General features: G+C 35.8%; 1 long non-coding RNA gene across 4 annotated transcripts in view; it reads left to right on the forward strand.

The window, feature by feature from the left end:
* LOC115940217 (uncharacterized) overlaps nt 1-14,466 on the forward strand; it is a 104,450-nt gene that overhangs the window by 16,436 nt on the left and 73,548 nt on the right. For all 4 annotated transcript variants that reach the window (XR_014148195.1, XR_014148194.1, XR_014148193.1 and 1 more), the window contains exon 3: nt 8,000-8,062. This is a non-coding gene — a long non-coding RNA (uncharacterized LOC115940217). The remainder of the gene's footprint in view (nt 1-7,999; nt 8,063-14,466) is intronic.

Consider the following 14,466-nt stretch of genomic DNA (forward strand, 5'->3'; position numbering starts at 1 on the left):
GATGTTGGTGAGGATGCGGAGAAAGGCGGACCTCCTGCACTGTTCGTGGGAATGCAAGCTGGTGCAGCCACTCTGAAAAACAGTATGGAGGTTCCTCAAAAAGTTGAAAATAGAGCTACTGTACAACCCAGCAATTGCACTACTGGGTATTTACCCCAAAGATACAAATGTAGTGATCCAAAGGGGTACGTGTACCCCAATGTTTATAGCAGCAATGTCCACAATAGCCAAACTATGTAAAGAGCCAAGGTGTCCATCAACAGATGAATGGATAAGGAAGATGTGGTATATATATACAATGGAATATTATGCAGCCATCAAAAAAACAACAACAATGAAATCTTGCCATCTGCAATGACGTGGTTGGAACTAGAGGGTATTATGCTGAGTGAAATAAGTCAGTCAGAGAAAGACATGTTTCATATGATCTCACTGATATGAAGAATTCTTAATCTCAGGAAACAAACTGAGGGTTGCTGGAGTGGTGGGGGTTGGGAAGGATGGGGTGACTGGGTGATGGACATTGGGGATGGTATGTGCTATGGTGAATGCTGTGAATTGTGTAAGACTGATGAATCACAGACGTGTACCTCTGAAATGATACATTGTATGTTAAAAAAAAGAAGATAGTAGGAAGGGAAAAATGAAGGGTGGGGGGAATCGGAAGGGGAGATGAACCATGAGAGACTATGGACTCTGAGAAGCAAACTGAGGGTTCTAGAGGGGAGGGCGTTGGGGGGATGGGTTAGCCTGGTGATGGGTATTAAAGAGGGCACGTATTGAATGGAACACTTGGTGTTATATGCAAACAATGAATCATGGAACACTACATCAGAAACTAATGATGTAATGTATGGTGATTAACATAACATAATAAAATTTTTAAAAAGTGTATATTTTTAAATTATTTTATAAAATCTTTAATTTTTGCTTATTTCCGATTTCAGCTTAACACAGCCTTGCTATATGAAATTTTCCAATATATTTAAAGAAGAAAGTAAATATAAATCACCTATTAAAACAAACCCAGAGGTAACTTCAGTTATCATTTTACATAATTTTTAAAAACCAGGCCTTTTCCTATGTATAAATATACCATACTATGTAGTACATTTTAAATAATTTGGATTGTCCTGTGTGTATGCTTTTTGTTCCACCTTTTTTCATTCAGTGTTTTACCATGAAGATTTCCTCATCACTATTTTCATTTTTGAAAACTACTATTAACTTATGGATTAACATGTTTATATTAATTTATAGATTCTACTTTTTCATCATTAAAATGATGAGATATTTCTATGACTCTCTTTCCTTTTTATAGATTTTTTTTAGGGGATGAAGTTTTTGGGTTTCACGGTATGAATTTTTAAAAGACAGTTGCCACATATTTTTCAGTTGTATTTCATTAGAGTTGCACTAATGAATCTTACATTGGCAATCTATCAAAGTATCTGTCTTATTGAACCATTATTAAATACTAACTCTTCTTTTGTTAGTTTAAGAGGAAAAAATATCTAAAACTTGTTTTAATGTGTATTTCTTTATCTACCAACAAGATTAAATGAAGTTTTTCAAGTGTTATTCACATTTTTTATTTCTTCTTCTGTGATCTATCTTTATGTCTTTTGTCTATTTTTGTGCTGTTTGGTCTTTTTTATTTCTTTGTTAACATATCATGCTTTTGTTTTAACTTTTAAGGGTTTTCTAACAAAGAATATTAACCCTTTGTCATCCAGCCTAAATATGTTTTACAATCTTTCATTGGTCTTCTCACTTTATACTTTTGGTTATGGAAAAATATAAGTGTTATGTATATTCAGATGTTCAAAACTTAATGAGGTTAAAACCTCAACGTTTAAATGCACGATGGCTAAAAAGCTGAAGCTCTAGGGTTACACTGCCAGGCTTTGAATCTGATTCCATCCCTTTCTAGGTATGTGACCTTGGGTAAATTATTAAACCTCTCTGTTCTTTAGTTTCACTAAGTGTAAAATGAGAATAATAATGGTAACTATCTCATATGTTTTTATGAGGATAAAATAACAAAATTATAAAGAAGGTACTTATGCAATTAATAGGGAAATGGTAAGCTTAAAATAAACGTTTGTCATTTGCATTATTATAGTATTCAACTTTATGATTTTAAAGATTTTTCATTGCTTTTAATAATAAAAATAATATTTTACACATCCAGAGGTAAGTGTAAATTGAATACTAATACTAATACTAATATGTTTTGTTAGCTAAACTTCAAATTTAGCTGAGATTTTGGATACATAGTCTTAGAAGTTAAGTAAATAAATAAGTGATTGATTTGATTATTCTGGAGGAAATCCTATTAAGTCTTGTTGCTCATGTGTCTAACAGTTTTATTCATTCATTCAAGATGTATTTATTGCACTTCTACTATGTGCCAGTTGAACAAATAGTGAATAAGACAGATAAGCAACTTTGCTTTTTGTGGAGCTTATGTTCCATTTGGAGAGAGGTAATAAACAAAATAAATTAGTGTCATGAAAAATATAATGGAGAATAGAGGGGATAAGGAGTGTAAGAGAGAGTGGTTAACATTTTCAGTAGGTTAGCCAGGAGAGACCACTGATTGTATTAGATTTCTATTGCTGTCAAAAAATTACCACAGACTTAGTAGCTTAAAACAACACATGTTTATTACTTTACATTTTCTGTGGGTCAGGTCAAGAGTTCAGGCACAGGCAACCTGGATCCTTTGCTCACAGCTTCACAAGGCTGAAATCAAGGTATTGACTGTTCTGGTTCTCATGGATCTCATCCACAACTCATGGTCATCTTCCCAGGTCATTCAGGGTGTTGGTAGAATTCAGTTCCTGGTAGTTGTAGGACTGAAGTGCCTGTTTTCTTGCTAACTCTTGACTGAAGTCACTCTCAACTCCTAGAGGCCACCCACATTTTATTGGCATGTGACCCCCATGGGCAATTATTCATAACACAGTGGTTTGTATCTTCTTTGAGGCCAGCTAGAGTGTCTCTTTGACACTTCACTTTTTTTAAAAGGCTTGTTACATCAGGCCCACCTCCCATAATCTGAATAACCACTCTTGATTAACTGATAGTCAACTGCTTAAAAACTCAATCATGAGTGATACTCCATTATATTCACAAATCCACCCACACTTAAGGGAAGGGATTATACAGTGTGTGTATTCCAGGGAGCAGAAATCTTGGGGACCTCTTAGAATCTTGCCTATCACAGGAAAAGTGATATTTGAGCAGACATTAAGGGATTTAGAATGAGTCATGTGGGTAACTGGGAGAAGTGTATTTCAGGCAGGAAGAATAGCCCTTGCAAGACCATAAAATTGAAGCATGTGGCATGTGTAAACAACAGCAAGATTGGAGAGGGAGATCTGTGTAGCTGAATAGAAACACTGAGGAGATGAGAGACAAAGGAAGGCAGGGTATTATGTAGACTCTTGTAGGTCATTGTAAAGACTTCAACTTTAATATCAGTAAAATTGATGCATGGATGAGGCCATTGTGGAGGATTTTGAGCAGATGAATAATATAATCTAACACTTTAAAATAGTTCCTCCTGCTACCCTACTGAGAATAAATTATAGAGGATCATTGTGGGAAGCTAGTGGACAAGTTAGAAGATATTGCAAAACTTCAGGTGAGAGTTATGGGTATCTTGGACTAGGTCACTAGCAGTGGAAGTGGTAAAAAAAAGTTTGTGTTTTGTAGGTATTTTGAAATCTATAGATTTGCCTGATGGGATAAACATGAGATGTGAAAGAAAGAAAGGCGTCAACATTGTCAACATTGATTAGAAAACTTTTGGCTTGAACAGTGGGAAAACTATAGAGTTTCAGTTTACTGAGAATGAGACTTTGGGGGCATTAGGTTTGGACATGACATCAGATAATTGACTTTGGTTATGTTAAGTTTAAGATGTGTAGTTGACATCCAAGTAGAAAGGTCAAATAACAGATATGTGAGTCTGGAGTTCATAATTAGTTCTGGGCTGGAGATACACATTTGTGAGTTTTTAGCACAAATAGAAGACATTTAAAGCCAGTAAGGCTAGATGAGATCACAAAGGGAGTAGTAAATAGAGAAGAAGACCAAGAACTGAGTCCAGCAGACTCTAATAGTAAGAGGTTGGGGAGAAGGGGAGAATGAATGGTAGAGTGAGAAAAAGCAATAGCTGAGGTTAGATAAAAACCAAGAGTACACAGTGACTTAGAAACCAAGAAAAGGAGTGTGGGTGGTCAATTGTATCAAGTGCTGCTGATGGTCCCAGTAAGATAAAGACAGAAAATTGTTTTGACTTAGCACAATAGAAGTCATTGGTGGCCATGAGGGGAACAGATTCATTAGAACGGTGGAGATGAAAGTCTCTTGAGTGATGATTAAAAATGAATGGAAATAGAAGAATTTGAGATAGAGCATAGACAATTTATTGAGCAGTTTTGCTAAAAGAGAAATGATAGAAGAGGCATTAGGGGAATGTGGATCTGAGAGAGTGTTTTTGATTGTTTGTTTTTAAAAAGAAAAACTATGTTTAATTGCTGATGGAAGTGATCCAGTAGAGAGAGAGAATTTGATGATATAGGAGAAAAAGGAAAGAATTGCTACAGGCATGTCCTTGAATCGGGAAGTGAGATGAGATCAAGAGCCCAAGATGGGAAGGGTTGCACTTAGATAGGAGTAGCAATAGCCATCTTTCATTCTAGGAAGAACAGCAAAGTACAAGGGTAGAGAAAGTTGTGGATATTCTCCTCTGATTGCTTCAGTTCTCTCAATGAACTAAGAAGCAAAGTCAGCTAAGACTGATAGTGGAAGTGTGTGAGTGCGAGGAGGAAGGATAAGGTATGAAATACTTATTCAGGAGAGCTGGAGAGCAAATTGACTAGGCATATGTACATGATTTCCAGGCAGCATTATGGTCCTACCTGAGATTCATGTTCATGACTTCATTAAATGGGACCTGTTTACATGCTGTATGTTTTCTCCAGTCATGTTAGTTGCAGGAGTTCCAGAAAAGTATATATGACCAACATTGTGATTCAGCCAAAATGAATATGAAGTGAGGGAGGAAAAGGAATTGGAATAAATGAAGAAGTGATTGTAATGATTGGTCTTGGAATTTAAGCTTGTAAGAAGGGAAAAGAGTATATCAGGGAGGAGTGAAAAGTAAAAAGCACATATTGATGACCTGCCATGTACTGTGGGTAAATTCTTAGACTAGATTAATATGTTACAAGCCTTTTAAAAAAACTGGTATTGTGATAATCTCAAGGATATACTTTATAAAGTGTTAGGGGGAAGTCAGGTGATCATAATCTCTTGCTCCTGGTGGGCTGAAGGTAACTGTCATTGCAATGATTTATTTTGACAAACTCAAAGCATATCCATAGTTCCTGGATCCACTGGTACACCTATGAGGGAAGAAAGGGCAGGAATTAATATCTTTGTTTTATATCTAGATGTACAGAGGTAGGCATGGAGGAAGGATCCCTGGATAAAGTTGTAAAACGAAGTTGAAATTTATTATTCACTCCAATCATTATTTCTCTCTACGACTATTAGCTTCCTCAACTCAACTCAGCACCCTGTGCTGCCTCATGGTTGTTCCATGTTGCCATTGCAGTCTTCCTCCCAATTTCATGGGGCATACCCATGTATCATAATTTTCTCATCTCTCAGGTTTCCTTCATTAAAAACTGCATGTGAGGGGTTCATTCCTACTGAGTCATCCATTAACTACTTTGGTAAGCTAATTCCACTTGGGTTAAGATTTCAATGTTACTATCTCTCTTAGAGAAAATGCTCTTCCCTCAAACCATAGTGAGAAAAACACATATGCCAACAAACTGGACAACCTAGAAGAAATGGATAAATTCCTGGAAACATAAAATCTACCAAAACTGAATCAGGAAGAAATGGAAGATTTGAATTGACTGCTTACTAGCAATGAAATTGAATCAGTAATCAAAAAACTCTCAACAAATAAAAAGTCCAGGACCACACAGCTTCACAAGTGAATTCTACCAAACACTTAAAGAGATAACTACCTACTCTTCTCAAACTTTTCCAAAAAATAGAAGAGGAAGGGAAACTTCCATATTCAGTTTATGAGGCCAACATAATAAGAAACACAGTTTACATCATGAACCAGATCACAAATGGGTGGGTCTACATACACACACCTGTGCAACTGAAACAAAAGATTTATGTAATTATACCCTTGTGATGCACTTTGATATTTTCTATTATATTGTATTCTATTTAAAAACTTACTGGTTGGGGCCTTCTAAGTGATGTACCAACTACCAAAGTGTTGATAGACTGCAGTTTGACAGTAAGAGGGACTTTGATGCTTATAATGCAGGCAAGTTATAATCATGGAGGAAATTTAAGGAAACTTCCAGCAGAGCACATTTTTGAAAAGAAAGGCCTATGGGTTTGCCTTAAATTATTTATAGTAATGCAAAAAAAAAAATTGGGGTGCCTGGCTGGCTCAGTGGGAAGAACATGGGACTCTTGATTTGGGGGTCATGAGTTTGAGACCCACGTTGGGTGTAGAGATTACTTAATTTTTTTTTAAGGTCTTAGGTGGGAAACAAAAGCAAAAATGAACCATTGGGACTTCATCAAGATAAAAAGCTTTTGCATAGTAAAGGAAACAGTCGAAAAAACCGACAGACAACTGACAGAATGGGAGAAGATATTTGCAAACGTCTTATCAGATAAAGGGTTAGTATCCAAGATCTATAAAGAACTTAGCAAACTCAACACCCAAAAAACAAATAATCCAGTCAAGAAATGGGCAGAAGACATGCACAGACATTTCTCCAAGGAAGACGTACAAATGACCAACAGACACATGAAAAAATGCTCAGCATCACTCAGCATCAGGGAAATCCAAATCAAAACCACAATGAGATACCACCTCACACCAGTCAGAATGGCTAAAATGAACAAGTCAGGAAACAACAGATGTTGGCAAGGATGCTGTGGTGGGAAGTATAGCCACTCTGGAAAACAGTATGGAGGTTCCTCAAAAAGTTAAAAATAGAGCTACCCTATGACTCAGCAATTGCACTCCTAGGTATTTACCCAAAGGACACAAACGTAGTGATCTGAAGAGGCACCAGCACCTCAATGTTTATAGCAGCAATATCCACAATAGCCAAACTATGGAAAGAGCCCAGATGTCCATTGACAGATGAATGGATAAAGAAGAAGTGGTATATATATACAATGGAATACTACTCACCATCAAAAAAATGAAATCTTACCATTTGCAACAATGTGGATGGAACTAGAGGGTATTATGCTAAGCGAAATAAGTCATTCAGAGAAAGATGATTATCATATGATTTCACTCGTATGTGGAATTTAAGAAACAAACAGGATCATAGAGGAAGGGAGGGAAAATAAGATGAAATCAGAGAGGGAGACAAATCTAAGAGACTTTTAACTATAGGAAACAAACTGAGGGTTGCTGGCGGGGAGGTGGGCGGGGGGATGGGGTAACTGGGTGATGGGCATTAAGGAGGGCAAATTATGTGATGAGCACTGGGTGTTATATGCAACTGATGAATAACTGAACTCCATCTCTGAAACTAATGATACACTATATGTTAATTAATTGAATTTAAATAAAATAAAATTAAAAAAAAAGAAAGAAAGGTATTTGGTAATATGTTAGTGAAATAGCCTGGTATACTTAGGAGAAATATATTATGGTCTTAGTTCCACCAGAAGTAATGGAAAAGATACTAAAGAATAAATAAATCACACTGTGTCTAATCTCTAAAAATAAATTTATGAAGTATGCTAAGTAAGAATAACAATTAAGAAAATATTCATTAATCTTGATCACCAATTTCTCTTCTTGAAGGCATTGATATCCTTTACATATTTCTTAGACAATAAATGCCAGTCACTATTCTAAGAGCTTTAAGACCAATTTACTCTATGCCTATAATACCATGTTGTTGTTGTTTTATAGTCCTTTGTCTATGGATGAGGAAACTGAGGCACAGACATTAAGGAATTTGCCCTATGTTTCCTGGTAAGTAAGGTTCCTAAATCCATGCTCTCAATCACTACCGTATGGCTGCAATGGCTACTTAGGGGTGACTAAGTCAATGTTTTGTCCTTTTCCTGGATTTCTTGTGTCATATTTGTTATTAAGCCACAAGGGACTCAGTGATTTCCTGCTGTATTAATAATGCCAATAGCTGCCTTTTATTGAGTGCCCTGTGCTAATTAACTGTTTTGTTATCTCTTTTTAAACTATGGCACCCATAAAGTAAATGCTTTTATTATTTCTTTGGTCATTTTTCACCCTAGACTACAGGTGAGAAAACTGAGTCTATGTAGCTAATCTAAGAGCATGCATAGATGGTGGAGATTGGTGTCAAACCCATGTCACTGTGCTCTAGGACTGGGATATGATTTGATTACTATTAAATCTTTTTTTTTTAATTACTATTAAATCTTGATGCTCACTCTATTCTCCCAGTTCTCTCTGAACACCATACTTACAATGTAGTTTTTGGATTTTCTTTGTGTTAAGAGGCCCTGGGCTGCCTGTCTGTCACATTTGCTCTCCTGTTCTGCTTTCAATTCTAAATCCTGAACCACCACTGGTTCACTTTCCATGGCTGCTATTCTTCTACCATGGAACTCACACTGTGTGCTAGTGTCTCTCTTGAGGTAGTCACATTGTCTGCTTTTTGATTATTTCATAGCTTGTTCTTTTGAAACTGTCTTCTGACGTGATTGAAGGGGCTATTTATTTCCACTAGGAAATTTCATTGTTTCAGATCAGAAGTCTTGTTTTTCTATCAAATTGCTACCTTTACTCTGGGAAACAAGAACACACTTTCCCTCTAATGGTTCCTATTTTTCTATTACAAACCATCCCCCAGATGCGGAAAAGCATCTGTTTTTACTGCTCACCATATATGGATTGTGCATTTATGATTTTGGAATGCCTCGATAGATCTGAAATATTAATACTAAAGCCCATAGGGATGAGAAAACATAGTCTAGATGTTTGCCTGCTTACAGGCATGGGTTACATGGATCTTAGGGTAACTGAACATCTTGAATCAAAGATACCAGATAGCTTACAACTCAGTTTGAAGTACTAATTTTGTTTTGTTTTGTTCTAATATTCCTAGAATGTAATTAGAAAAAAAAAATGTTCTAGGGGCGCCTGGGTGGCTCAGTCGTTAAGCATCTGCCTTCGGCTCAGGTCATGCCCAGGGTCCTGGGTTCGAGCCCCACATCGGGCTCCCTGCTCAGCAGGAAGCCTGCTTCTCCCTCTCCCTCACTTGTGTTCCCTCTCTCTCTGTGTCTCTCTCTGTCAAATAAATAAATAAAATCTTAAAAAAAAAAGAAAAAAATGTTCTAGGGTAAAGCCAAATATGTTCTTTCAAAGAGATATAACTATAACCAAGTTAAGTAAATACAGCCAAAAGATAGACAGACAGACACACACACACCCACCCACACACACACAACACACACTTGCTAAATTTTAAAATAACACACAGAGTTACATTTGTGTTTCCTCAAATTGATCAAAAAGAACATTTTAAACAAAGATATTGTAGGTAGCATTCTAAGTGTAGCTTATAAAAAATGTGTTTCTTAAACTTCTTTCGTAACTTATTAGACCTCACTATCATTCCTAACTGCTTTATTAGGCAAGTGTAAAATATTGCTGTAGCTGTTATATGAAGCTTCTATCATTTCTCCCATTTACTGTACTTGTGGTGAGCCATTTCTTGGGATGGAGAAATGAAAGAGGCTTTAAAAATTACTTAGGTTGAAAATGGCTCATCACAGATTTCAGTATTTTACAAAATGACTCTTTTTTTAAAGATTTTACTTATTTGACAGAGAGAGAGCAGGAGCATGGGGAGGAGCAAAGGGAGAGGGAGAAGCAGACTGCTGAGCAAGGAAGCTGATGTGGGACTCGATCCCAGGACCCTGGGATCATGACCTGAGCCAAAGGCAGACGCTTAACTAACCCAGACGCCCCTACAAAATGACTCTTAATTGAGACCTGATAGGTTATGCGTGTTTTAGTAGCTGGGGCAAGGACTGGGAACCAGCATTTAGTGGAAAGACCATTGAGTATCAGAAGACTCAATCCTAGAGTCCATTCTGTTACTTAATAACTGTGATGTAGGGCTTCTCATTCTAATCTCTCTCATGTTCCTTCTATCTGAAATGGAGTTCAAAACACCCGCCAGGTCTAACTCTGAAATTTATTCTCAAGAGTAAAGTGAGATGTAAGTGATGGAGGTATTTAAATAGCAGATGTGATACTCTGATTTTATTTCTGATTTGATTTATGTTGGGATTCACACAACCCCCCACCCCCACCGAAAGGTAAGAATATTCATTGTCACCAACTACTTACCTTTGATTGATCTAAAGTCCTCATATATTCTACAAGTATGTTGAATTAATTGTTTGAATATTATACTTTTCCTTAAGTATTCAAAATAACTATTACCAGAAAATCTTGAAAACTTAAAAAATATTACATACTTTATATAATATCTAAAACTTTTCATACATTTTAGTAAAAAATGAGTCATATTTTTTATATGAGGTTTTGATATAAATCCACACATTAACTTGGAAGGCATGGTTTTAATGCAGCTGCTGTACATTTTCTTCAGAGCTTATTTGTAATGTCATTAGTCATTGTTAGGTCTATTAGTCAGAAGTTTCAAATCTATAATGTGGCTGTCATTTTTTGTAATTATTTTTTAAAATGCTGACATACAATTTAGTGTGTTGATACTCAGTTTTATTCACAGATTTCTCCTTCTCTTCTTTTGCAAATCAATGTGGATAATCTCAAAATAACAGTGCCTCTCTTACTCTCAGCATTTTAGATGTGTCATCATATTAATTTTTTGCCCTTTACTATTTCCATTAATTAATTTTGCCCTTTAACTTTAGCTGATCAATGTGGACTAAATTGTAATTGCAACATTTCTGTGAAATAATACCAAATTAAGGCTGATAGTGGCATGCTGTGAGTTAGTGAGGGATATTAACATTTTTGAACTTAGTAAGTTGATTTAAAACGAGGTAGACTTAGAACCAACTTTTGATTTATTTATTTATTTATTGTTAAAAGATTTTTTATTTATTTTTTGACAGAGAGAGACACAGTGAGAAAGGGAACACAAGCAGGGGGAGTGGGAGAGGGAGAAGCAACCTCCCCGCAGAGCAGGGAGCCCAATGAGGGGCTCAATCCCAGGACCCTGGGATCATGACCTGAGCCAAAGGCAGATGCTTAATGACTGAGCCACCCAGGCACCCCTTGATTTATTTTTAAATTGTAGGTGTGAGAATTTTGAATATTACATTATGATTAAAGTTTTTTTTTGCAGTGTCTGTTAAATACTAATGGTTTGGAAACATGTGGCTTAACATGATCTCTATTCCATTTACTGTCATTATGAAGTTAAAATATGCAGTGAGGTAAGGAAGGAATTCAGTATCTCATGAATATCTATATTAATTCCCATACATGGATTGAAATATTGACTTTAATATAGATTACCCAATATGGGGGCGCTTGGGTGGCTCAGTCAGTAGAGCATGTGACTCTTGAACTTGGGGTTGTGAGTTCAAGCCCCATGTTAGGTGTAGAGCTTACTTAAAAAAATAGATTACCCAATATGGTCGATTGTTTATTCATTAAGCAAACATATAATCATTACCTACTCTGCACCAGATAATGTACCAGATGGTGAAGGTAGAGGATGAATTAAATTTTGTTCCTTCTCTAAAAGAACTCAGATTATAGTGGAGGAGATGAACACATAGTCATATGTGTACAGTAAAATTAGTACCACATTAGAGGGTATGCATTGGGTACTATGGAAACACAGAGGAAAACCACTTGGATCTTCAAATTTAGGGGAGGCTTTCTGGAAAGCCTAATGCTACTAAGATCTCTCTTCAAAAAAAATCTAGAATATAACTTTAAATGGTATATATGGACATGTAACAATACTAAAATGATTTAGAAGATTTTATAATCAAAGAAACAGTATCATTCTATTCAACAGCTAATTTGCTTCCTATGGGCAAGCTCTTTTAAATATTTTGCTTCCATTTCTTTTGGTGGTTCTTCCATATTACTAAATTACAATTAGACCTCCTTAGTGTCTTTTAGAGTTACTTATCATTTTATTACTTCTATAGGTTACTTTTGTGATAATAAATAATGACCTGATACATTGTTAAGAGGAGATAGTATCACCTCTATGGTTTCCTCCATCTTTTGACTTTATCATTCTCCACCACTTATCAACTACCCTATTATTTTTATTTTGTTATGATTCTTATCATTTGTAATTTGATAGAGACATACAATCAACGTTTGCACTCTTTCTGCATTAATTGACTCTGAAAGTTTACATTTCTATGACTATGCTGGTCATGTACTGTGCTATTATGAAATGGATTCTCTTTTAACTATCAATTACTTAAAAACATGCCAAGGATGTATTTTCTCCACATTTGAGTCATGGCTTTTTACACAGCTTTATCTCCACCCCCAACCCATGCTTTGGGTTAGCAATTGACTTTTCTTGTTTTAAAAAAGGTGATATGCATTTTCACATATTCTCCCCATATCTTCTCAAACTGGTATCTTTTCCCAAATGCCTTCCTCCTGGAACCATAGATTATCCCACTCTTGTCTGAATCAATTGCTTTCTAGGACTGAGGTACAGCCTCTCTCCAGTCATTTCCTCCAGTGCTTTCCTGGGTGGAATCTACAGTTTCTAAACCCTATCTCTCCTCTTCCTCTTTCTCTCTCTTTTTTTTGTCCTTTATTTTTCTAGTCACCATCATAAAGCAACTAAGGAAAGGTATGTGATAAGTACATATCATATAGGCAAAAGCCTTTATTCTGCTCTCTCTCTTTCTCTGTGTGTGTGTGTGTGGGGAAGACAGAGGTGGAGAGATTGGACTGGGTACATCATTCTAGAGTCAAAAAATTTTCTCTGTTAAGTAGAAGACATTGATCTATTTTCTTAGTATTCAGTGTTGGTGGTAAGTCTAAGTCAACCCATTCTTACTCTTTTTTAGATAACCTGTTTTAATCTTTGAAGCTTTTATGATCTTCTCTAGGTGGGGATCTTAATTACAATAATTCAGCCTGCCATTTTATACTTTAAGTGCTCTTATCTTTCAACTCTGAAGAATTGGCCTATTATTTCTCCATTAGTGCTAGGCATTATATATCATGAGGGCCTTATAGATACATTTATTGAGAACTTTAGACTTTATCTTACAGGCAATGAGTGTTTTAATTGTGAAAGTAGTATGATTATGTGAGGGAGATATATTTACAGACTAGAGGCAGGGAGGAAAGTTAGAAGGCTTTTGAAAGAGTTCATATTGATAATGAGGATCTGATCTAAAGGAGAAAGATCAGAGTGAAGATGAGGAAGAAATAATAAAGAGATAGTATAGAAGAAATTTCCAAAATTGATTAAAAATATCAAGGCAAGAAATGTCCAAATAGGATAAATTCAATGCAAAACAAAACAAAAAACATACCTAGGCAAATGGTGATAAAACGTATGAAAGCCACAGATAAAAAGAAAATCTTAAAGGCAGCCAGAAAAAAAAAAAGACATATTACCTTTCAAGGAGCTAATAAAGACAAGATAAGATTATCAGCTATTTCCTCACTAAAAAAACCCCCCAAAAAACAAACAACAACAACAAAAAAAACAGTGGAAGCAAGAAAATAATTGGGTGATAATCTTTGAAATGCTAAAATAAAATAAGATGTGTCATAGCTTATAATTAAAGTCTAGTCTGTTTCTACTTTTGTTTAATTTGCTATGCAATAAGGGATGCCACAGTTCATTAAGACAATATTTTCCTGGAATGATGTACAGTTCTGCAAGATTATAAGAGAAGAAAGATTTCATAGCAGAAAAAAACAATGATGAATTCAGGAGATTTGGAGATCACTGTGAAAAAGCATAATTTAAATAATTAATTTCGGAAGATAATGGGTTAAGTAAAGCAACTAAGAGATTTATTTATTTATTTTTTAATTTTTTACTGTTATGTCAATCACCATACATTACATCATTAGTTTTAGATGTAGTGTTACATGATTCATTGTTTGTGTATAACACCCAGTGCTCCATGCAGAACGTGCCCTCTTTAATACCCATCACCAGGCTAACCCATCCTCCCACCCCCCTCCGCTCCAGAACCCTCAGTTTGTTTTTCAGAGTCCATCATCTCTCATGGTTCGTCTCCCCCTCCAATTTCTCCCCCTTCATTCTTCCCCTCCTGCTATCTTCTTTTTTTTTTTTCCTTAACATATATTGCATTATTTGTTTCAGAGGTACAGATCTGAGATTCAACAGTCTTGCACAATTCACAGTGCTTACTAGAGCACAT

This window comes from Leptonychotes weddellii, chromosome 9 (assembly GCF_054177405.1).
Source record: "Leptonychotes weddellii isolate Sample4059 chromosome 9, ASM5417740v2, whole genome shotgun sequence".
Lineage (NCBI taxonomy): Eukaryota > Metazoa > Chordata > Mammalia > Carnivora > Phocidae > Leptonychotes > Leptonychotes weddellii.